Source organism: Coregonus lavaretus (genome assembly GCF_964263955.1).
Source record: "Coregonus lavaretus genome assembly, chromosome: 30".
NCBI classification, from domain to species: domain Eukaryota; kingdom Metazoa; phylum Chordata; class Actinopteri; order Salmoniformes; family Salmonidae; genus Coregonus; species Coregonus lavaretus.
The window spans coordinates 13,697,451-13,722,055 of record NC_140017.1 but is presented as its reverse complement, the minus strand read 5'-3'; positions in this window follow the sequence as shown (position 1 = coordinate 13,722,055).

Sequence of the window (24,605 nt, the reverse complement as noted above, 5' to 3'; positions counted from 1 at the left end):
CCAATACGTAATATAGTACATTTATCATAATTTGGTTGTAATCCAGAGAGGTTAGAAAATGAATCTAAATCCTCTACGAGGCTGTGGAGGGATTCAAGTTGTGGATTTAAAAGAAAACATGAATCATCAGCGTACAATGACACCTTTGTTTTTAAGCCCTGGATTTCGAATCCCTTGATATTATTGTTGGATCTGATTTTATTAGCTAACATCTCGATGGCAATAATAAATAAATATATCGATAGTGGACAACCTTGTTTCACTCCTCTTGACAGTTTAAAACTTTTTGAGAAATAGCCATTATTTACTATTTTACACCTAGGGTTACTATACATGATTTTAACCCAATTTATAAGAGATTGTCCAAAATTGAAATGCTCCAGGCATTTATATATAAACCCCAGTCGTACTTTATCAAATGCCTTTTCGAAGTCTGCTATGAATAGTAGGCCTGGCTTCCCAGATTTTTCATAGGGTTCTATTGTTTCCAGTACTTGCCTTATATTATCTCCAATGTATCGCCCATGTAAAAAACCTGTCTGATGAGAATTAATAATGTCCGACAATACCTTTTTAAATCTATGCGCTATACATTTTGCTAGAATTTTTGCATCACAACACTGAAGTGTAAGGGGCTGCCAATATTTTTAATGGACTGGATCTTTATATTTTCCACTTGTATCCTGTTTCAGTAATAATGAAATCAGACCTTCTTCTTGAGTGTCTGATAATCTACCATTTACATAGGAGTGGTTAAAACATGCTAATAACGGTCCTTTGAGTATATCATAAAAGGTTTGGTATACCTCGACTGGTATGTCATCCAACCCTGGAGTTTTCCCAGACTTAAAGTGTTTAATTGCATCCAGAAGTTCCTCCTCTGTAATTTCACCTTCACATCAGTCTTTCTGTATGGCTGTTAATTTTACATTATCAATAGAAAAAAAAAAATCTCTACAATTTGCTTCAGTTTGTTTCCTCCTTCAAAATATAATTTGGTGAATCATGGGTGCCTCCGTCATTTGTAACCAGTTTCAATAAATTATTTTTGGTAGCATTCCTATGTTGTAGATAAAAAAATAATTTGGTGCATTTTTCCCCATATTCCATCCAGTTTGCTTTATTTTATATAATATATTACACTTGATCTTTCTTGAATAAGTTTCTCAATTTCTTTTAGTTTTTCCTCTAATTTATTCTGAGCCTCTATGTTACAGTTTTTATTGCTATCTATCTGTTCTGTTAGACCTTATATTTCCTTTGTTAGTATGGACTCTTTTGACCAAAATTGCTTTTGTTTTCGAGATGAGTACTGAATTGCATGGCCTCTAAAGGCACATTTAAAGGTGTCCCATACAATAAGGGGATTTGCTGTACCTATGTTATGTCGGAAAAAATCAGTTATAAATTCCTCTGTCCTAGTTAAAAACAAGTTATCATCCAATAGGCTTTGATTAAATTTCCAATATCCTCGCCCACGTGGAAATTCAGTAAGAGTAATGTATAAGCCAATTATATGATGGTCCGACCGCATTCTGTCCCCTATCAACACTTTTTAAACTTTTGGTGCCAACAAGAATGACATAAGAAAGAAGTCAAGACGACTAGCTTGATTGAGTATCCACCATGTATATCTCACTAGATCAGGATATTTAAGCCTCCATATATCTACTACTTCTAATGTATCCATGACATTCATGATTTCCTTAAGAGCATGTGGGTGATTGTTTGTAGGTGATTTCCTTTATGGTCCATTGAGCTATTTAAAACGGTATTATAATAGAGTCTTGAATTGCTTGCAGGTCGATCATTTATTATATATATTTTCAAAGAACTGTGGATCATCATTATTTGGTCCGTAAAGGTTAATGAGCCATATCTGTTTATGGTCCAATAACATATTTAAAATAATCCATCTACCTTGCGTATCTGTTTGGACAATTTGCACATTCGGATCGAAATTACTGTTAATTAATATCATCACCCCTTTTGAGTTTCTTTGCCCATGGGAGAAGTATATTTCGCCCCCCATTCCTTTTTCCACACAACTTCATCTAGAATTGTTGAATGGGTTTCCTGTAAACAATAGATATTATATTCCTTCTCTTTGAGCCATGCAAATATTGTTCTTCTTTTGTTATTATCTGCTAAGCCATTACAATTATAACTGGCTATACTTATTTCACCACATACCATAATGAGATACAAGTTTCAAATCTATTTGTCATTATATATGTTTGTAAAAACAGAAGCAGGTCAACCGCCAAAAGCATTTCCAATGCTCTCACCTCAATATATTTATATAGCTATTTAAAAAATATCTATTGAAATATCTTGCATATCTTATTTTCCATCATTATCAATTAATGTGCGTAATAATGTCGGCATTCATGCGTAGGATTTTGACCTATAACCCGAATTGCCATTGTATTACATAAAATTTTTAACAAGCAACTACCACTTCAGCAAACAACCACTTCGATTCAACCCCCCCCCCCCGCCTGGTATAGAGGACCTGGATGGCAGGAAGCTTGGCCCCAGTGATGTACTGGGCCGTACGCACTACCCTCTGTAGTGCCTTGCGGTCGGAGGCCAAGCAGTTGCCATACCAGGTGGTGATGCAACCAGTCAGGATGCTCTCGATGGCGCAGCTGTATCATTTTTTGAGGATCTGAGGACCCCATGTCAAATCTTTTCAGTCTCCTGAGGGGGAATAGGCTTTGTCGTGCCCTCTTCTCGACTGTCTTGGTGTGTTTGGACCATGATAGTTAGTTGGTGATGTGGACACCAAGGAACTTGAAGCGCTCAACCTGTTCCACTACAGCCCCGTCGATGAGAATGGGGGAGTGCTCAGTCCTCTTTTTTTTTCCTGTAGTCCACAATCATCTCCTTTGTCTTGCTCACGTTGAGGGAGAGGTTGTTATCCTGGCACCACACGGCCAGGTCTCTGACCTCCTCCCTATAGGCTGTCTCATCGTTGTCGGTGATCAGGCCTACCACTGTTGTGTCATCAGCAAACTTAATGATGGTGTTGGAGTCGTGCCTGGCCATGCAGTCATGGGTGAACAGGGAGTACAGGAGGGGACTGAGCACGCACCCCTGAGGGGCCCCTGTGTTGAGGATCAGTGTGGCATATGTGTTGTTACCTACCCTTACCACCTGGGGGCGGCCCGTCAGGAAGTCCAGGATCCAGTTGCAGAGGGAGGTGTTTAGTCCCAGAATCCTTAGCTTAGTGATGAGCTTTGAGGGCACTATGGTGTTGAATGCTGAGCTGTAGTCAATGAATAGCATTCTCACGTAGGTGTTCCTCTTGTCCAGGTGGGAAAGGGCAGTGTGGAGTGCAATAGAGATTACATCTGTTGGGGCGGTATGCAAATTGGAGTGGGTCTAGGGTTTCTGGGATAATGGTGTTTATGTGAGCCATGACCAGCCTTTCAAAGCACTTCATGGCTACAGACGTCAGTGCTACGGGTCGGTAGTCATTTAGGCAGGTTATCTTAGTGTCCTTGGGCACAAACACTCTGGTCCCCTGTTGTAACCATTTTCCCAAGCATCTCTGTGCAGTCATACCTTTGATTATTTTGTGCCACTTGGGCCACAATAGTAAGCCCCCTCTCTGATTGTCCGAGTGTGACCCCCTCCCCATGGGTTACTGCAGCCAGTATTGCCAGCACTGCCACTACCTGGGTGGGGGTACCCCACCGGAATCCACACTGGCTAGGTACAAGGTCGGCAAGGTTCTCATTAGCAGCTTTGAGAATTTCCTTGTATATTATGCTCCCCCATCGGGGGCTCTGGCTTTGTAGGACCAACCCTGCCAGGCAGGCTCAGAATCTTGAGGGGGCGGTGCTGCTCAAGTAGGTCTCTGACCGCATTTATTTATCTGTTTAGGCTGCATATAGGCAATTCACAGCAGGTCCATAAAACAGATGGGAACTTCTCTTTGGTGTATGGGTCGCTCAGGTGGGTGTCCAGGATATAGGGTTGGGGATTGTTCCATCATGATAGGACAATAAAAAGATAGATTAGATGTATACTATATTTAAAAATGAACAAAATTGAAAGCCTCTCACAACCCCTGCCCATAGACACCCGTTGGTTTTGGGATATGCAACCATTTCCCCTCTCACTCACTTAACACCGGACTTTTCCAAACAGAAAAACGCACTCCACATGGCTGATTGCGGAGGATAGGGGCCGAGCGCGCACCTGCATCCCACACCTGCCGCAAGGGGGAAAGGACGCTAGGGAGAACACAGGACCAGCCACAACAACCGTCCGCCAAAACAACAATTGCCTGCCAAAAATGCAATGTTCTAACTAGTTGTATTTGAAGATGTATTATTCTGCTTGTTATCTTTTCTTATTATATCGTCTTATCCGTTTATAAAATACTATACATGTTCTTTAATATTACAATCCCTACCATGGCTAGTATTGGGTGTTTATTATTTGACTCCTCTATTAGAACTTTCAGAATAGCCATGGAGTAATCTTTGTGTCAGTTTATCGACAACGAGTGCAACACGTTTCCCTTTTAATCTATTTTCCTTGAAGATTGGATACAAAACTTTGTGCCTTTCTGCAATCTCCATCGGAAACTGATCATTCATGACTATTTTCGTAACCATTGCTTTATCCTTTAAAAAAGCACATTTGGCAACGATTGGACACTCGTATTTCTGTGCTCTTTGTCCGAAACGGTGTACACGTTTGAGTTGGATTTTATCGACAGCCTCGAGTGGAATCTGCAGCGCTGTAAGAAAGAAGTCCTTCACAATATTCTCAGTTACTTCTCCCTCTTTTTCCTGAATACCCATAAGTACTAGATTTTCTCTCATTGATCTAGTTTGGATGTCTAGTAAGGCTTCTCTCAGAAGGTTGTTCTCCTTTTTAAGTTCCCTAACGTCCGTTTCCATTTTAATTTTTTAGTTTTCTTTCTCCATTATCGCAGCTTTTTCGTCACTCATTTCAAGACTAGCTTTCAACTCCTTTACATCCTTATTGACCAACTCTAGTATGCCCAGTTTGTCATTTATCGACTTCAACAGGTCGCTTTCCACACTTACCAGACCCAGTGGTGAAAAGCATAAATCTGTATCAGTGACGAGTCGCGTTTTCTCTTGGGGATTGGTTCTCCTCATGTATCTTCCAACATGTTTGGGTGTTGCGTGTTGTTGTAATATTTGTCAACATATTTTTCTAGCCTTATGATTTGTTTTGTGTTATTATCCAGATTGAATTTTATTAACTGCGAATATATGAAATGCTAATATTTAGTCTAATTTACTGATTTTGAATATGATGTCTTTATCTTGAGGTGATTTGTACCGCTGTCTATTCAATACGCCATCTTGTCTACGCGCCAGACCCTGTTCCCTGTTGTTTGTGTGTGTGTGGTTGTGTGTGTGTGTGTGTCAGAATGTTATTAAACTCTATATAGATAGAGTATTCAAAAGGAAAACGGTTTAGCTTTTTCTTTGTCACTGAGGCTATAGGACATCAGTAGAGTCGTGTAGCATATATTTATCATTCCCTGACAGGAATGATCTCAGTCGCTGGAGTAGTCATATTCAATGCTTGGTGATGCACGGAACTCCGAGACACTCACAACTGAACTTTATCAATTGTGTGGCGCTCAGCAAGGCGCTGCTCCGAGCTTCCATTGAGAGGAATTATTTCCACTGGATATAGAATGGCTAGTTTGTAAATGAGCTCCTGAGTGGCGCAGTGGTCTAAGGCACTGCATCGCAGTGCTAACTGTGCCACTAGAGATCCTGGTTCGAATCCAGGCTCTGTCGCAGCCGGCCGCGACCGGGAGACTCATGGGCGGCGCACAATTGGCCCAGCGTCGTCCAGGGTAGGGGAGGGAATGGCCGGCAGGGATGTAGCTCAGTTGATAGAGCATGGCGTTTGCAACGCCAGGGTTGTGGGTTCGATTCCCATGGGGGCCCAGTATAAAAAAAATAAATGTATTCACTAACTGTAAGTCGCTCTGGATAAGAGCGTCTGCTAAATGACAAAAATGTAAATGTAAATGTAGTTTCAATCATCAATTGCAGACCCATCACATCTTTCCAAATGTCCACATGGACCTTGAGCTCTCACACTATGTACCTCCAGCTAAATCAAATATATCAGTCAAAAATTATGACTCCGATCTGTTTGATTTAGCTGGGGGTAGTCTTACTGAAATTCTGGTATGACTGTACTATTTTTTATCAGACTGGATTTCAGCAACAAAACCTGCATTTCTAATTGATGGTTGTAATAGGAGTTTATAATAGGTCTTAAACTTCTCAGAGGAAACAACAATATTCAGAACAGTTCGCTGTAGCCAGAGGGATAGTGGTAGCAGAACTGTCTTCCCAGGCAGTAGCAATTATATTAGCTATTCTATTTGGTGGAATTGTTTTGTGCTGAAAATCAAAGGAAATCAGACAATAGCTTATTGAGGAGCATTGCAATATTCAACCCACTGTATGACCAATGATGACCAACGCATGGTGTGTTTGACATGTTCCATTTATACAGACAAATCTACAGGCCCTCATTTGTTATTCCTCTGAGTACCATTGAGAGTGTTTAATTGAAATGTGGAGGCTCTATTCTGCATTTGCTTAATAGGAGAGGAGATTGAGGGGGAAGATACTTCAACACTTTCAAAAGAAAGAAGAAGAAGATTAGCCAAAGCTTTTAAAAGACAAGATGAAAAACAATCTTCAAGGGTACAACTGACTAGGTATCCCCCTTTCCCTTTCCTTTACAGATAAGACTAGCGGCAGTCCGTCTCTAACTGCTTATCTACGTTAGTCAGCCGGAACACTTCCCTGATACAACCACAATGCATCACAGGGATTTTATTTTATTTTATTAGGATCTATTTTAGTCCTCATTTTGACTAATCTTCCAAGAGTCCTTAAACATTAAAATACAATTTATAAAACGATCACATTTTCACATATAACGCACTGTTACAAACAGACATAATACACTGACATAGTGACCAGATAAATACTCTAACAGTCTGAAAAGATAGATTGATTCCTTCATCTACCATAGTCCTGCACAACCTTCCGATTTATTATATTTAAATGGTTCTAAAGTATTGTTTGAATGTATATATTGAAAGGTTTCTGGTTTGCTCAGATAAATTATTCAATTTCTTTATTGCTCTAATTGAAATGTTTTTTTTTTTGTTGCCTATTTCTCTTTTCTGTCTGAATAACACATAGATGGTGGACAATCTATTCCTAGTATTTACTGAATGTCTGTCTCTTACCAACTGAATACAGTTGTGAATGGAGTTTGGCCATTTTAAATGGTGTACATTGTGAAATAAAATAAGAATGTTTTTTTTTTCAATTATCTTGTTAATTGATGACCAACCAAGAGCATTGTGCATGACTACAACAGAAGAACCATATATCCACCTTAAAACAATCCTTGGAGAGAACAACCCAACAGCACCTACAACTCAATGTTCACAGGGTGAGCTATGGGGCCAGTGATCCTACTCTAGGGCTGTAACGCACACACACACACACACACACACACACACACACACACACACACACACACACACACACACACACACACACACACACACACACACACACACACACACACACACACACAAGTCTAAAAGCACAGTGAGTGGGTTACAAGCCCATCAAACACCAGCACAATCAGCATAACTCCAACCTGGTGATATTGCTATAGGGCCTTCATACATACACAAGCACAGCTCCAATTGGAGCTTCTGTGTTTCTGCCCTAGGGCCTCTGTATTAAACATGAACCTAACTACTATAGCTCGCAACATAACCTGTGACTTATAGGACCATCATGAAAACAGGAGTGCAGTTAACTTAATTCTACTAGAGGGTAATAAAAAAAGAGCACACCTACATACAACTGATGAACAACTGGGTCATCATATACACAAACACAAGTGCAACCACACCTGATGTGGGCCTACATCCCTCACATCCTCCCTGCTTCTGCTATCGGCATAAACATGCCTCTGAAGGCATACACAGATTTACGAGAACAAACCCATTTAGGAGTGAAAAATGTTAATCAAGTTGAGGTGTTTTGTGTTGGTGTGTGACAGCACGGAGGGGGAATAATGCTGTGATTACATCTGCTCTCCAAATATGTTGATGGCAGATACACAGTTACAACTGTAGCTACAGGCAACACACACAGAGATGAGCCAGGAAGTTCAATCAGGAAGCGTGTCTCAGCAAGAGTGTTACGACCGACGGTAACTCACTCACTCCCACCGTTCACCTTTTGATGGATAGGAAGCCATTGAGAGTATTATAGAGGCCTCCGCCCCTAAACGACAGCAAAGCCATTCCTCACTGTCTTCTCCTTAAAGGCTGTTAGCAGCACTGACTTACCTGAAAGAAAAGAGAAAGAAAAGGAAGTGGCATTAGGTGGTGAAGTTCACACAGTCATACATTATTAGGGTGATTTGAACCAAATATAATATAATATGCCACTTAGCAGACACTTTTATCCAAAGCGACTTACAGTCATGCGTGCATACATTTTTGTGTATGGGTGGTCCCGGGGATCGAACCCACTACCCTGGCGTTTTACATTTATTTTAAACAGGTGATCAAGATGAAATATGCATTAGCTCTGCACCTGTCCATAAACTGTCTAATTACTTTTGACACACTCTCACTTCTCCCGATTTCACATTCCACAAAGGTAGTGGAAGGTGACACAGAAACATCCTTGACAACAGCTCTCCATTTGTGGCATAATTAGTTTCAGATATCGCTGTTGAAGGTCTATAAAAGCTGTAGTCCCTCAGAGAACATCAATGATGTGTCAAATCACCTTGTAGTCTGGAGGGCAATAATCAACTTGATTATCATTGTAAATAGCAATAAGGATCTCAAAACCGCGCTGACTTCCTATTTGAAGAGGGAAATTATCCCGGTTGGTGTATGACAGTTAGAATACAGCTAAGAAGACACGTCTGCTGTTTAGGACACTGTAAGGGTATATTTTAGTATCTTTTATGTTTTTCCTATGACACTCCAGGTGAAAAAGCGTTGGTGTATCAAACTGATTTGAATCTAGTCAGATATGAAATAATTCCACACGTTCTATTATCCCTCATAGAACTAGAAGACAGAGCATTCATTTCATAGTTCATATTCGAGATGTAGTTGTCCCTGATTGCACTGACTTTGCTCACAGCGTACTTACTGTGATCAAGATGTGGTTGTCCCACTGGCTATCCTAAGTTGAATGCACCAATTTGTAAGTCGCTCTGGATAAGAGCGTCTGCTAAATGACTTAAATGTAAATGTGAATATTCCACATAGAACTAGCAGACAGAGCATTCATTTCATAGTTCATATTCCACATAGAACTAGCAGACAGAGTATTAATTTCATAGTTCATATCCCTCATAGAACTAGCAGACAGAGTATTAATTTCATAGTTCATATTCCACATAAAACTAGCAGACATAACATTAATTTCATAGTTCATATTCCACATAAAACTAGCAGACATAACATTAATTTCATAGTTAATATTCCTCATAGAACTAGCAGATAGAGCATTCATTTCACAGTTCATATCCCACATAGAACTAGCAGACAGAGCATTCATTTCATAGTTCATATTCCACATAGAACTAGCAGACAGAGTATTAATTTCATAGTTCATATCCCACATAGAACTAGCAGACAGAGCATTCATTTCATAGTTCATATTCCACATAGAACTAGCAGACAGAGCATTCATTTCATAGTTCATATCCCTCATAGAACTAGCAGACAGAGCATTCATTTACATTTACATTTTTAGTCATTTAGCAGACGCTCTTATCCAGTGCGACTTACTCTGTGAGTGCATACATTTTCATACTGGCCCCCCGTGAGAAACGAACCCACAACCCTAGCGTTGCAAGCGCCATGCTCTACCAACTGAGCTACACGGGGCGATTTCACAGTTCATATTCCACATAGCCTTTCTCTACAGGGTGAGGGATACTTTGTCAGCTTAGAGACAGACCCATTACCTTCCTTGAGGGGCCACATGCACTGTTAATACAAATGTATTAGGCCCATACATTCTCTTTTATATACGTATGTATCATGCATGTGAAAGGACTGTATTTGACATTTTGCCAAAACATAACAACTGAAGAACGATGCTAAGCGTCTAGTCCCACAACGTCAAAATATATTACATTAGTTAGTAAAACAATTATTCTAATGAATTATGCAAGTTAAAAAGTCAATCTACAATTTCACTGAATAATTGACCAGAAGCAGTCAAATGACATTGTATTCAGGCAGTTACTCTTACTGAAAGAGCTGTCTACAGACATGTACAAATATGTCTGAAAGTAATACTTTCCATCATATATCTTTAACAAAGATCCATTGGGCGCTATGCTGAGCTTAAGAGCAAGTATGGACGTCTCGGTGTCACATTTGATTGAAGAGGTACATGAAGATATTCACCAGAGAAACTACAGTTTCAGCAGAATATTACTTATCCCCTCATAAATGGTCAGTGCTACAACATAAAAAGAGCCTAGTAGTCCAATTTGCATTTAGAGTAAAGCTCTGGCTTTGTTTCTTTAGCAAAAAACGCAGTATAAAGTCATTTACTCCTGACTCCTTTGACTAAGGGGTCATGAATAGGTCCAGAGGGTTTTAGTGGAGTGAGATGAGGTCAGCCTTGTACAACTAAATTGCTGTCAAGTATGCCAACAGAAGTGGCATGGATGAAACATTTTTCACCTCCCACTCTCAAAGGTAATTACACATCATTAATGGCTAGAGTGCTTAAAATCTGGAAAAGATTAGTATTTCAGCGAGAATGAGACAGGGTTAAGAAAGGTTGAGGGACATATATCTGACAAATATATGCATCAGGTTGAAAAAAAGTATGTATTTAAAAACAATGTATTTTTTGTTCTGTGAGTTATTCAGTCAAATCTTTATACGTCATGGTATTCAAATGGATAACTCCCAAAATAGCTGTGATTTTTGTAAATCTGTTGCTATAATGAATCATCTTGAACAGGAGTTGGAACCGGTTCAGGGAACAGAACTGAAAACTAAATTTTTCGAGGAACAGAATCAAAACCAGGAACGAACGTGATCAATACTGTTCCGGAACAGAACCGTTATTTTAAGAAAAAGATGGGAATCGGTAAATAATGTTATTTTATGTTGCGGGCATTTTTTTCCAGTCGCACAAAAAACGCAAAAAGACGCCTATGCAAAGCCTTCTCTTTTATTCCTGTGTCTGCCTGCAAGCTGAAAAACTTTGCCACTGTATGTGTGAGTAGGCTACCTGATGTTTGTCTCAAACTCAAAAGAACAAGGGCTCGCCATTTTGAATACAAATAACAATCAGACAATGGGAATTGCAAAATGTGCTAGCATTTACAAAGGAGCTCCAGAACAATGCTCTCTTTTACTTTTAGACAAGCCAAGTCCAAACTTCCTTTCTTCTTTTGACAAAACCATACAGAAAAGTAAAACGTTCAACTTATTCTGGAACAAACATTGATATGTATGTCACTAAGCTGGCACCAGTTCAGTTTACTGCTGTTCAATTTAGACTATGACAGCATTTCAGTCGATGTGTAAAGTCTTTGTTCATGACCATGAGGGTGCTGTACTAGAATGATACTCTTATCAGAGAGAGTCGGACCCTCTCTCGATTCACCTCTTTTCCAACTCAGTGAACATTTGGGCAAGAGGATGTTCACATTCCCTCTGTGCAAACCCCTCAAAGGGCTGGTTGGTAGAAGACTTGTATAAATAGTAAGGTTTAGGGCTACGGTGGTTAAAGCTAATCTTAGACCAGTGTTTAGGGAAACATTCTCTCAGAACTACTTGTGAATCTGGGATTAAGTGTCCCACGTCTCTCTGACCAGCCATCAGTGTGCTTTAGCCCAGCCTTTAGAAGCAGCTGAACACATTTGCTGCTATCTGTTCTTTTACACCTTAGCAGACATCACAGGGATTTTATGTTCCACTATTTATGGTGAAACATCAAACCTGAAAGGAGGGAGTGAGCCGTAACCGCATTTCATGGTGCATCGATTCCAAAAGTGGGACCAAGACAATGCCTTTGGTAAGAAGATATTGTGACATCTGTTGGAGACCACAATACTATGGTTCACTTTACCAATGTACGCCAGAGACCTAAAGACATTTTCCATGTAAGAATTATTCAAAACTAGCAGACAGCAGCTGGATTTCAATCAAACCCGCCAATGTTTGTATACAAACGACTTTCTGCACAAGCATACAAAATGAAAGCATCTACATGTATCTGTGAGGGGAATCTGGGCTTATCTTATAGTTTGAGTTGGTGTTTACAGTACCCAAAACCATTCTGTCCTTTTATGTGACCAGGGTTAAAAAAAAGTTACTGAATACAAAGCAGGTTAGAATTAATTGAGCACCAACTAATTTGGCAAGCAACCATGAGTAATGAACTGACAATGTTTTTCGTCTAGAAAATGGTGCTGTTGTACTGGTCAGAACAGATCGTGGTAGGATTTACAAAAAAACACTAACAGTTGTTTTGAGTGTCTGCAATGGATGAATTGACCCGTGTATGACCGAGTGCTTTTTAATTAAAATTATTTAAATGATCATATGTGCTTTTCCCATGATAGGAATATCAGCTGAACAAATCTCTTAGTGCTGAAATATGCATATTTGATGACACGTTCTGAAATGTGCCAGCTAGGCCTGTGCCAGCTTTCATCAAACTGTGAATTAAAATTTGCGTGAGGTCTCATGCATTCAAAGAATCCTCATCCGGCACTAAGCACTAAGCTTATGTCTGTGTTGCAGTGCCGAGCAACAAGCTGGTGGATTATGGTATGCTGACTAACAAGTGGATTGTATATCCAGAAGATATAGAACATCAGCATCATTGCATCCTTTCAGGATTCAATATCGTTGTTATTGTTGAGGCCCACCAAACTTTCACTCACGTATATTGGAATAAAGGAATTATTGTAACAACCGGTTGAGAAATGTGCAGTGCATCTCCTTCAATGTTTCAGTACCACACATTTGGGCCAAACTAGACGCTGTCAAATGCACTTAAAAACAGAAAGCCCCTCCGTGTTACTGGAAAGAGATAATTATAATAATAGTCACTGATTACAATAGGAGAGGACATAGCAGGACAGAGGTAATTTAATTGTATTGTTATTTGGTGGTTTATCACTGTAAAATACATTTATATTCAGAGTCTGTGTTTCAAATTGAGTGTGGAAAGTTGACAAAGAATGTGCAAATATACATGGCTATACCCAAATAAAATGAGTGGTAAATCACTTGTGTAATCAATGCATATCCCTTAGAGCAAGGCAAATCATTAACTGTGGAAAGGGGCTAATCAGCTGTCCTCCAAGATAGTTTGCAAGAAACAAAGACAAAACAGAGACAAAAGGCATTCCTCTTGATTCAGTAGAGCGATAGTGTAGGTCTATATACTGTATATGTTTTGGGTTTTGTCCACAACCGAACAAGGTGAAAGATATGACAATCCAATTGCAAGTCTATACATACCATGTGTTTTTTTCGCCTGGTGAGGCTTTTCCGCAGCAAATACGTTTTCCTTGCTAAATTTTCTGTCACTCGCAAAACAGAAGAAATCAATGTTAGTTCAAACGTATTAGTAACCATTGTTGACAGCCCTTGTGTTCTTAAAAATTGTTGCCGCACACAGTGTAGGAGGTTTATCTCCAACTGTGCTGCTAGGGGCTTTTCCCAGGGGACCCCTTGGAGTCTGGGAGGGTTTATACACTAACACAACTGACAAGATAGTATTAAAAAGCCTTCTGCCTCAACTTAACAACAATGCACCCATTCCTGTAGCATTCACAACAGCAATTTGGTTACAAACTTTTGGTCACAATACTTTGATGTCTACATGGAAGGGTTATTGTCAGTATATTTGGCAATTCACTTTGTGTTTGTTCTAGGGCTTACCCCAATTACTCTACTGGTCGATTGTTTGGTCGATAGGCTGTTGGTCGAGCAGTAGCAAATATATATATATTTTTATGGCACACGAGACACCTGTCTTATCCACGCCCATCTCAGTGAACTAATCCATTGCGGAGGCAGAGACTAATCCATTGGGGAGGCCATGGGGATAGCACAGTCTCTCTCCAGAATGTGCTCTCTCCCGCCAATTTGTGCACATTCATTGTTTCATAACTTCAGTGTGTGAATTGTTTGCGTTTCATTGTTAGGGTCTATCAATTCCCCATGACATATATCACCAATAGTACATTTAGCATTAATTTCTATAATTTCAAATCTACAATGTTTGTTTGGTTACGGTAATGTCTGTTAATGCATTCAATATGTTATTATTCCAGTCTTTTACCGTTCTCATTGTCGGAGTGGCACGTTGTTTGCGGAGTGCACAACCTATGCTACACTTGTGAGAAACAAGTTTTGGTTTATTTAATTCCATTTACGAGTTTTGTCAATTTAGTAATTGTCTTTTGTTTGGAGTGCTCCTGTCAATGTTAAGTAAGGATGCGCACCTGATTACACATAGAAGTAGGCCAATAGGCTACCTGGCCTGCTCGCAAATGTAAGCATATAAATGTGCCCATTTGGGGATCTGATAGTATTTCTGATTGGCTTAAAGCACCACCACTAATGAGCTGTGGAGTTTCTCAAAGTAATGTTTTCTTCACCTCAAACAGCAAGCAAATTAAGTCTGTTTTTACATCTATTGAGAATGACAATAATTCCTCAAAGTATTTGAAAAATCTTTCCAGCTCTCTCCCTTTTGATAACCACTCAGCGTGAAAGGGAAAAATGTAATGCTCTGATCCAGTGGAAACATCATAAAATAGGCCTACCTGATTACTTCTTATCCCTTGCGCAAATAGCTTACAGCTGTGTCTGTCCCGAACTCACTGGCACAGGAAACTTTGAGGGCCCAGAATATTTTATAAAATGTTGTAAGGAGCCTCAGGCCGGACCCAAGTTAATAGTTGATACAACGTTCCAAGTTTGATGCAGATAGACCATGTGTAGCCAATGTGAATTATAGGATATTTATTTTTATCAGGATATTTTCCGACTGCAGGCTGCAATGTCTTTATTTGTTGGCTTTATAGGCTATTTTTACATAGTTAACAATGGCAATAGAAGTTACTTTTTAGGTTTGTATAATTTTCATTTAGATTTGGATAGAATTTTGATGAACCATATGACAATTATTTTGAGATACGAAGACATTATTATAAATTAAATGAAACTGTTCCACGAAAATGTGCATATGAAAATCATAACTGGCATGCAGATCAGATCGGTAGAAATGGTAAGATAAATTGGGATTCTACATGAGAAAGTTTGCCGACTCCTTGTGTAGCCTACACCCGGCAACTTCAGGAGAGTAACTGCAGAATCTGCAAAAGCCAGTAGGAGCAGGAGGAGGATGGTCGGGACAGGTTATGTTTTTTTCCCTTCTCGTTATCTTGATCTCTGGCTCCCTCTAGAGTCATTTGTGTCTTATTTCATCAAACAGTGAGCTTAAAGCAACAGACAAGCTCAATGCATATATAGTTGATTTTATTAAAACACATAGGGTAATTCACACACTATATATGGAAAAATACAGGTTTTAACATTTTGACCGATCAAACAGACGACTTTCGGTGGATCAAGATTTTTTTTTAGTCGGGGACAGCCCTAGTTTGTTCTTTAGAGATGTCATTTTCTGATAACCTACCATCAGTGATATACACAGCATTTCAGCTTAACTTGTCATTCTATTTGCTTAATGTATCACACTGTGCAAACGAACGTCCAGAGACTGAAATAGAGGTGATTGGCACATTTCCACCTACCGCACCACCGGGTGGATCTGCTTAAGATAAGGCATCAAGTACTCAATGTACTGTATCTATTAAATATAATGTATTGTTCTTCACAGAATGTGCCTTTGTGTCATGCAATTTTGATTATTACAATCCCAACAAAAAAACAGGGAGACATATGAAAAGTGCTCGTGGCAGAATAAGCTCAGAGTGTTTATTCAATGATCGCTTCCTACGAGTAAATATATTTTACACTCTAGTGAAAAGCATGAGCTGGCGCACACACCAAAAAAAACCCTGAAGAAGGCACAGTGATGCCGAAACGTTGGTGGTTTACCCAATAAATTACTGGAAGCTTACATATAGAGTGTGTGCTTGTCTTTATATTATATTATAAATATATTTGACAAACAACAACACTGAAGGTCAGAGCATTCACCTGAGTACACACACACAGTGAGTACGATTATTAAATGATTTATACAGTGAGGGAAAAAAGTATTTGAGCCCCTGCTGATTTTGTACGTTTGCCCACTGACAAAGAAATCATCAGTCTATAATTTTAATGGTAGGTTTATTTGAACAGTGAGAGACAGAATAACAACAACAAAATCCAGAAAAACGCATGTCAAAAATGTTATAAATTGATTTGCATTTTAATGAGGGAAATAAGTATTTGACCCCCTGTCAATCAGAAAGATTTCTGGCTCCCAGGTGTCTTTTATACAGGTAACGAGCTGTGATTAGGAGCACACTCTTAAAGGGAGTGCTCCTAATCTCAGCTTGTTACCTGTATAAAAGACACCTGTCCACAGAAGCAATCAATCATTCAGATTCCAAACTCTCCACCATGGCCAAGACCAAAGAGCTCTCCAAGAATGTCTGGGACAAGATTGTAGACTTACACAAGGCTGGAATGGGCTACAAGACCATCGCCAAGCAGCTTGGTGAGAAGGTGAGAACAGTTGGTGCGATTATTCGCAAATGGAAGAAACACAAAAGAACTGACAATCTCCCTCTGCCTGGGGCTCCATGCAAGATCTCACCTCGCGGAGTTGCAATGATCATGAGAACGGTGAGGAATCAGCCCAGAACTACACGGGAGGATTTTGTCAATGATTTTCAAGGAGGCTGGGACCATAGTCACCAAGAAAACAATTGGTAACACACTACGCCGTGAAGGACTGAAATCCTGCAGCGCCCGCAAGGTCCCCCTGCTCAAGAAAGCACATATACAGGCCCGTCTGAAGTTTGCCAATGAACATCTGAATGATTCAGAGGAGAACTGGGTGAAAGTGTTGTGGTCAGATGAGACCAAAATCGAGCTCTTTGGCATCAACTCAACTCGCTGTGTTTGGAGGAGGAGGAATGCTGCCTATGACCCCAAGAACACCATCCCCACCGTCAAACATGGAGGTGGAAACATTATGCTTTGGGGGTGTTTTTCTGCTAAGGGGACAGGACAACTTCACCGCATCAAAAGGACGATGGACGGCGCCATGTACCGTCAAATCTTGGGTGAGAACCTCCTTCCCTCAGCCAGGGCATTGAAAATGGGTCGTGGATGGGTATTCCAGCATTACAATGACCCAAAACACACGGCCAAGGCAACAAAGGAGTGGCTCAAGAAGAAGCACATTAAGGTCCTGGAGTGGCCTAGCCAGTCTCCAGAACTTAATCCCATAGAAAATATGTGGAGGGAGCTGAAGGTTCGAGTTGCCAAACGTCAGCCTCGAAACCTTAATGACTTGGAGAAGATCTGCAAAGAGGAGTGGGACAAAATCCCTCCTGAGATGTGTGCAAACCTGGTGGCCAACTACAAGAAACGTCTGACCTCTGTGATTGCTAACAAGGGTTTTGCCACCAAGTACTAAGTCATGTTTTGCAGAGGGGTCAAATACTTATTTCCCTCATTAAAATGCAAATCAATTTATAACATTCTTGACATGCGTTTTTCTGGATTTTGTTGTTGTTATTCTGTCTCTCACTGTTCAAATAAATCTACCATTAAAATTATAGACTGATCATGTCTTTGTCAGTGGGCAAACATACAAAATCAGCAGGGAATCAAATACTTTTTTCCCCTCACTGTAACTGCTAACGTAATTGTGGAAATAATGGAATAAATCACCCATTTCAACAACAGGAAAACACCCCCAGTTGATTTCTCCAGATAAATTGATTTTAATGAGAGGAAATGGCTACCTCCTTCAGAAAAACAGAAAGGAGAAAGAGGGAGAGGAAAGGACCCTAAGAATTTATATTCAAGAGCAGGCCTTCAGAACACCAATTTAGAAACACTCATCAGACTGAACAAAATAAATCAGGCTTACAAGATGAAAGCCAAATGGAAAATGACAACTAATGCAGAAGAGGAATGAAAAATAAGGCTTTTATGTGCCCTGACTGCCGAGAAACTCCCCTCGACTTGTGAAAGACAATAACCTAAACCATGTTCCGGTTCATTCTCTAAACCAGCATTTAATATACATTCACAAAATCAGGGTCCCAAAGCTGCAGACCCCCACACAGACACTGATTGATATGGGATTTTGTTGGGCACATGCCAAATTAAATCTACAGCGGTGGCACGCACAGGTTCACAAACAGTATTAAAGAGACTTACATCAAATATGACTCCTGAAATGTCAGCTCAAGTGTCAAATCAACATAAGCGGATTCCACAAAGGAACTCGGCTGTATATCATCAACGATTGCTGTCAGAAAATCACAAATGACAACAACCATGTCAAACACATAGATAACACAGAACATTTTGCAAAACAGATGGTAAGTGTGCCATTTTATTCAAAACTCAAAAAAGAACAAGACAAAAGAAGAAAGAAAATAATTTGCTACACATCTTGAGAGACCCCACACCTTTGACAGAATAAACTTCTCCCTAAGCCTCACTTTTTATACTGGGTTAATGTGCGATATGTACGTGTAAATGGCCCATTATATTATTACCCTGACAACACGTTAGGATCAAAGAATAACCACAAGGTTTGTTTAAGACCTCATTACACTAGGCTTGGGGCTTTACAATGAAGAGAGCATACTGTGTCATATCGCTGGTAATCCTCACATATTTACAATGCCCTCTTCTCTAATTACCCATCTCCTACCCTGGATGTGGAGCTAAAGCACTGCAGGAGCTATGTGGAATTACCTCTAGATCTACCATCATGATCAACATGTACCCATTTTTATACTTTCATCACCAGCAGCAAAATCTGAAATTAGTTGAATAAAATGAATTGGCAATATGTGTGTAACTACATGCTGCTGTCTGTGCCATATAGTGTCTGAAGATTATCTAATGAAGTCCTGAGAGTTATCCCCGGTGGAATTGAACTGTAAATGCTCATTGAGTACATCTAAATATATGTAATCCAACAAAGCCCTGGGGTAGCCATACTATTATAGTGAGATTAAATAAAGCTGTAGAGTACACCAAGATGAGACCACTTGTCATTATTGAAACAGTCTGAATAAGCCTTTGAAGGATAACAAGCAACTTTGAATTATCTTGAACAGTTTTCACAATCCGGTACCAAGTATCAAACCAGACGTGACTGAATATAATAGTCCAAAAGGAATAACAAAGACTTCTTAGAAAGTATAGAAAGTATGTTACCCAAATAACCTACAACCCCTGCCGTAATTCACCCGAGTCCATGGTAATAGCAAATGCAAACAAGTCGTTATAGCAATAATCTGTGCCAGATGCAGAAACTACAAAGATTCTTAGTGACATGGTTTCCCCACTCTCCCTGTGACTAAAAATGATAAAAAGGTGTCCTTTCTTTCCCCATGAATAAATGTTTCACAAAACCGTCAGACATTTCCTGCTGCGGAATTTGTATTTCTGTTTCTGAAATCCACTCTATAATTCTGAAACCTATTTCCATGAAGTCAAAAATGAATGGCGTGTGGAACTTAATGTGTCATTTCGGTGCCACTGATGTTTTTTGGTCTACTAAGTGACATCACATGAAAGACCCCAGTAGAGAGAGAGAGAGATAGAGTATGCTAACCACCTACAGTGCATTCAAAAAATATTCAGACCCCTTTTCCACATTATGTTACGTTACAGCCTTATTCTAGAATTGATTAAATAAATAAAAAAACTCAATCTACACACAATAACCCATAATGACAAAGCGAAAACAGTTGTTTTTTTGCAAATGTATACATAAAAAAAAATGGAAATACCTTATTTACATAACTATTCAGACCCTTTTCTATGAGACTCGCAATTGAGCTCAGGTATTTGTATTTATTATGGATCCCCATTAGCCGCTGCCAAGGCAGCAGCTACTCTTCCTGGGGTCCAGCAAAATTAAGGCAGTTTATACAATTTACAAAACATTACAATACATTCACAGATTTCAAAACACACTGTGTGGCCTCAGACCCATACTCCACATCTACAGTACAAAATCCATGTGTGCGTGTATGTATAGTGCGTATGTTATCGCGCGTGTATGCATGTGTCCGTGCCAATGTTTGTGTTGCTTCACTGTCCCTGCTGTTCCATAAGGTGGTTTTTTATCTGTTTTTTTAATCTAGTTTTACTGTTTGCATCAGTTACTTGATGTGGAATAGAGTTCAATGTAGTCATGGCTCTATGTGATACTGTGCGCTTCCCATAGTCTGTTCTGGACTTGGGGACTGTGAAGAGACCTCTGGTGGGATGTCTTGTCGGGTATGAATGGGTGTCCGAGCTGTGCGCCAGTAGTTCAAACAGGCAGCTCGGTGGATTCAACATGTCAATACCTCTCATAAATACAAGTCGTGATGAAGTCTCTCCTCCACTTTGAGCCAGGAGAGATTGACATGCATATTATTAATATTAGCTCTCTCTGTACATCCAAGGGCCAGCCGTGCTGCCCTGTTCTGAGCCAATTGCAATTTTCCAAAGTCCTTTTTTGTGGCACCTAACCACATGACTGAACAGTAGTCAAGGTGCAACAAAACTAGGGCCTGTAGGACCTGCCTTGTTGATAGTGCTGTTAAGAAAAAAATAATAATACAAAAAATAATGTATGCACTCACTAACTGTAAGTCGCTCTGGATAAGAGCGTCTGCTAAATGACTAAAATGTAAATGTAAGAAGGTAGAGTGGCACTTTATTACATACTTCTCCCCATCTTAGCTACTGTTGTATCAATATGTTTTGACCATGACAGTTTACAATCCAGGGTTACTCCAAGCAGTTTAGTCACCTCAACTTGCTAAATTTCCACATTATTTATTGCAAGATTTAGTTGAGGTTTAGGGTTTAATGAATAATTTGTCCAAAATACAATGATTTTAGTTTTAGAAATATTTAGGATTAATTTATTCCTTGCCACCCACTCTGAAACTAACTGCAACTCTTTGTTAAGTGTTAAAGTAATTTCAGTCACTGTAGTAGCTGACATGTATAGTGTTGAGTCATCCGCATACATAGACACTCTGGCTTTACTCAAAGCCAGTGGCATGTCATTAGTAAAGATTGAAAAAAGTAAATGGGCCTAGAGAGCTACCCTGGGGAATTCCTGATTCTACCTGGATTATGTTGGAGAGGCTTCCATTAAAGAACACCCTCTGTGTTCTGTTAGACAGGTAACTCTTTATCCACAATATAGCATGGGGTGTAAAGCAATAATACATACATTTTTCCTATAAGCATGCTGAAAGTTTGTTGTCAATTTGTTTACTGTAAAATAGCATTGTATCTGGTCAAATACATTTTTTTCCAAAAGTTTACTACGGGTTGGTAACAGGATGATTGGTTGGCTATTTGAGGCAGTAAAAGGGGCTTTACTATTCTTAGGTAGCGGAATTACTTTTGCTTCCCTCCATTCTAGTAGGCTTAAATTGAAAATATGGCAAATAGGAGTGGCAATATCGTCTGCTATTATCCTCAGTAATTTTCCATCCAAGTTTTCAGACCCCAGTGGCTTGTCATTGTTGATAGACAATACAATAATTGTTTCACCTCTTCCACACTCACTTTACGGAATTCAAAATGACAATGGCTGTCTTTCCAAATTTGGTCAGATATACTTGGATGTGTCAGCATTTGTTCCTGGCATAGTTGCCGATATCAGTTGGTTTTATGATGAATGAGTCATCTGATTCAATGAATGATGGAGCTGAGTTTGCTTTTTTCCCATGAATTTCATTTAAGGTGCTCCAAAGCTTTTTACTATCATTCTTTATGTCATTTATCTTTGTTTCATAGTGTAGTTTCTTCAACTTTTTATTCAGTTTAGTCACATGATTTCTCAATTTGCAATACGTTTGCCAATCGGTTGTGCAGCCAAAATTATTTGCCAATCCTTTTGCCTCATCCCTCTCAACCATACCATTTTTCAATTAATTCCTCATCAATCCACGGGGATTTCAACGTTTTTACAGTCATTTTCATAATGGGTGCATGCTTATTAGTAACTGGTATGAGCAATTTCATAAATGTGTCAAGTGTCTGTTTGCTCTTCATTACACACCACGGACCAACAAATATTATTTACATCAACAACATAGGAATCACTTCAAAACGTATTGTATGACCACTTATTCAATATATTAGGTCCAGCCTTTGGAACTTTGGTTTTCCTAGATATGGCTACTATATTGTGATCATTACATCCGATGGATCTGGATACTGCTTTCAAGCAAATGTCTGCAGCATTAGTAAAGATGTGATCAATACATGTTGATGATTTCATGCCTGTGCTGTTTGTAACTACCCTGGTAGGTTGACTGATAACCTGAATCAGGTTGCAGGCACTTGTTACAATTTGAACCTTTTCTTGAGTGGGCAGCTTGATGAAAGCCAGTCAATATTTAAATCACCCAGAAAATATACCTCTCTGTTGATATCACATACATTAACAAGCATTTCACACATGTTATCCAGATACTGATTGTTAGCACTTGGTGGTCTATAGCAGCTTCCCACAAGAATGGGCTTTAGGTGAGGCAGATGAACCTGTAGCTATATTACTTCAACAGTATTTAACATGAGATCCTCTCTAATCTTTACAGGAATGTGGTTCTGAATGTAAACAGCAACACCTCCACCATTGGCATTTCTATCTTTTCTATAACTGTTATAACATTATATTGCTACCACTGTATAATCAAAGGTATTATTTAAGTGAGTTTCAGAGATAGTCAGAATAGGTACAGTGGGGAGAACAAGTATTTGATACACTGCCGATTTTGCAGGTTTTCCTACTTACGAAGCATGTAGAGGTCTGTAATTTTTATCATAGGTACACTTCAACTGTGAGAGACGGAATCTAAAAAGACAAAAATGAGAGACAAAAATCCAGAAAATAACATTGTATGATTTTAAGTAATTAATTTGCATTTTATTGCATGACATACAGTGAGGGAAAAAAGTATTTGATCCCCTGCTGATTTGGTACGTTTGCCTACTGACAAATAAATTATCAGTCTATAATTTTAATGGTCTTGTAGCCCATTCCAGCCTTGTGTAGGTCTACAATCTTGTCCCTGACATCCTTGGAGAGCTCTTTGATCTTGGCCATGGTGGAGAGTTTGGAATCTGATTGATTGATTGCTTCTGTGGACAGGTGTCTTTTATACAGGTAACAAGCTGAGATTAGGAGCACTTCCTTTAAGAGTGTGCTCCTAATCTCAGCTCGTTACCTGTATAAAAGACAACTGGGAGCCAGAAATCTTTCTGATTGAGAGGGGGTCAAATACTTATTTCCCTCATTAAAATGCAAATAAATTTATAACATTATTGACATGCGTTTTTCTGGATTTTTTTGTTGTTATTCTGTCTCTCACTGTTCAAATAAACCTACCATTAAAATTATAGACTGATCATTTCTTTGTCAGTGGGCAAACGTACAAAATCAGCAGGGGATCAAATACTTTTTTCCCTCACTGTAAGTATTTGATCACCTACCAACCAATAAGAATTCCGGCTCTCACAGACCTGTTAGTTTTTCTTTAAGAAGCCCTCCTGTTCTCCACTCATTACCTGTATTAACTGCACCTGTTTGAACTCGTTACCTGTATAAAAGACACCTGTCCACACACTCAATCAAACAGACTCCAACCTCTCCACAATGGCCAAGACCAGAGAGCTGTGTAAGGACATCAGGGATACAATTGTAGACCTGCACAAGGCTGGGATGGGCTACAGGACAATAGGCAAGCAGCTTGGTGAGAAGGCAACAACTGTTGCCGCAATTATTAGAAAATGGAAGAAGTTCAAGATGACGGTCAATCACCCTCGGTCTGGGGCTCCATGCAAGATCTCAATGATCATGAGGAAGGTGAGGGATCAGCCCAGAACTACACGGCAGGACCTGGTCAATGACCTGAAGAGAGCTGGGACCACAGTCTCAAAGAAAACCATTAGTAACACACTACGCCGTCATGGATTAAAATCCTGCAGCGCACGCAAGGTCCCCCTGCTCAAGCCAGCGCATGTCCACGCCCGTCTGAAGTTTGCCAATGACCATCTGGATGATCCAGAGGAGGAATGGGAGAAGATCATGTGGTCTGATGAGAAAAAAATAGAGCTTTTTGGTCTAAACTCCACTCGCCGTGTTTGGAGGAAGAAGAAGGATGAGTACAACCCCAAGAACAACATCCCTACCGTGAAGCATGGAGGTGGAAACATCAATCTTTGGGGATGCTTTTCTGCAAAGGGGACAGGACGACTGCACCATATTGAGGGGAGGATGGATGGGGCCATGTATCGC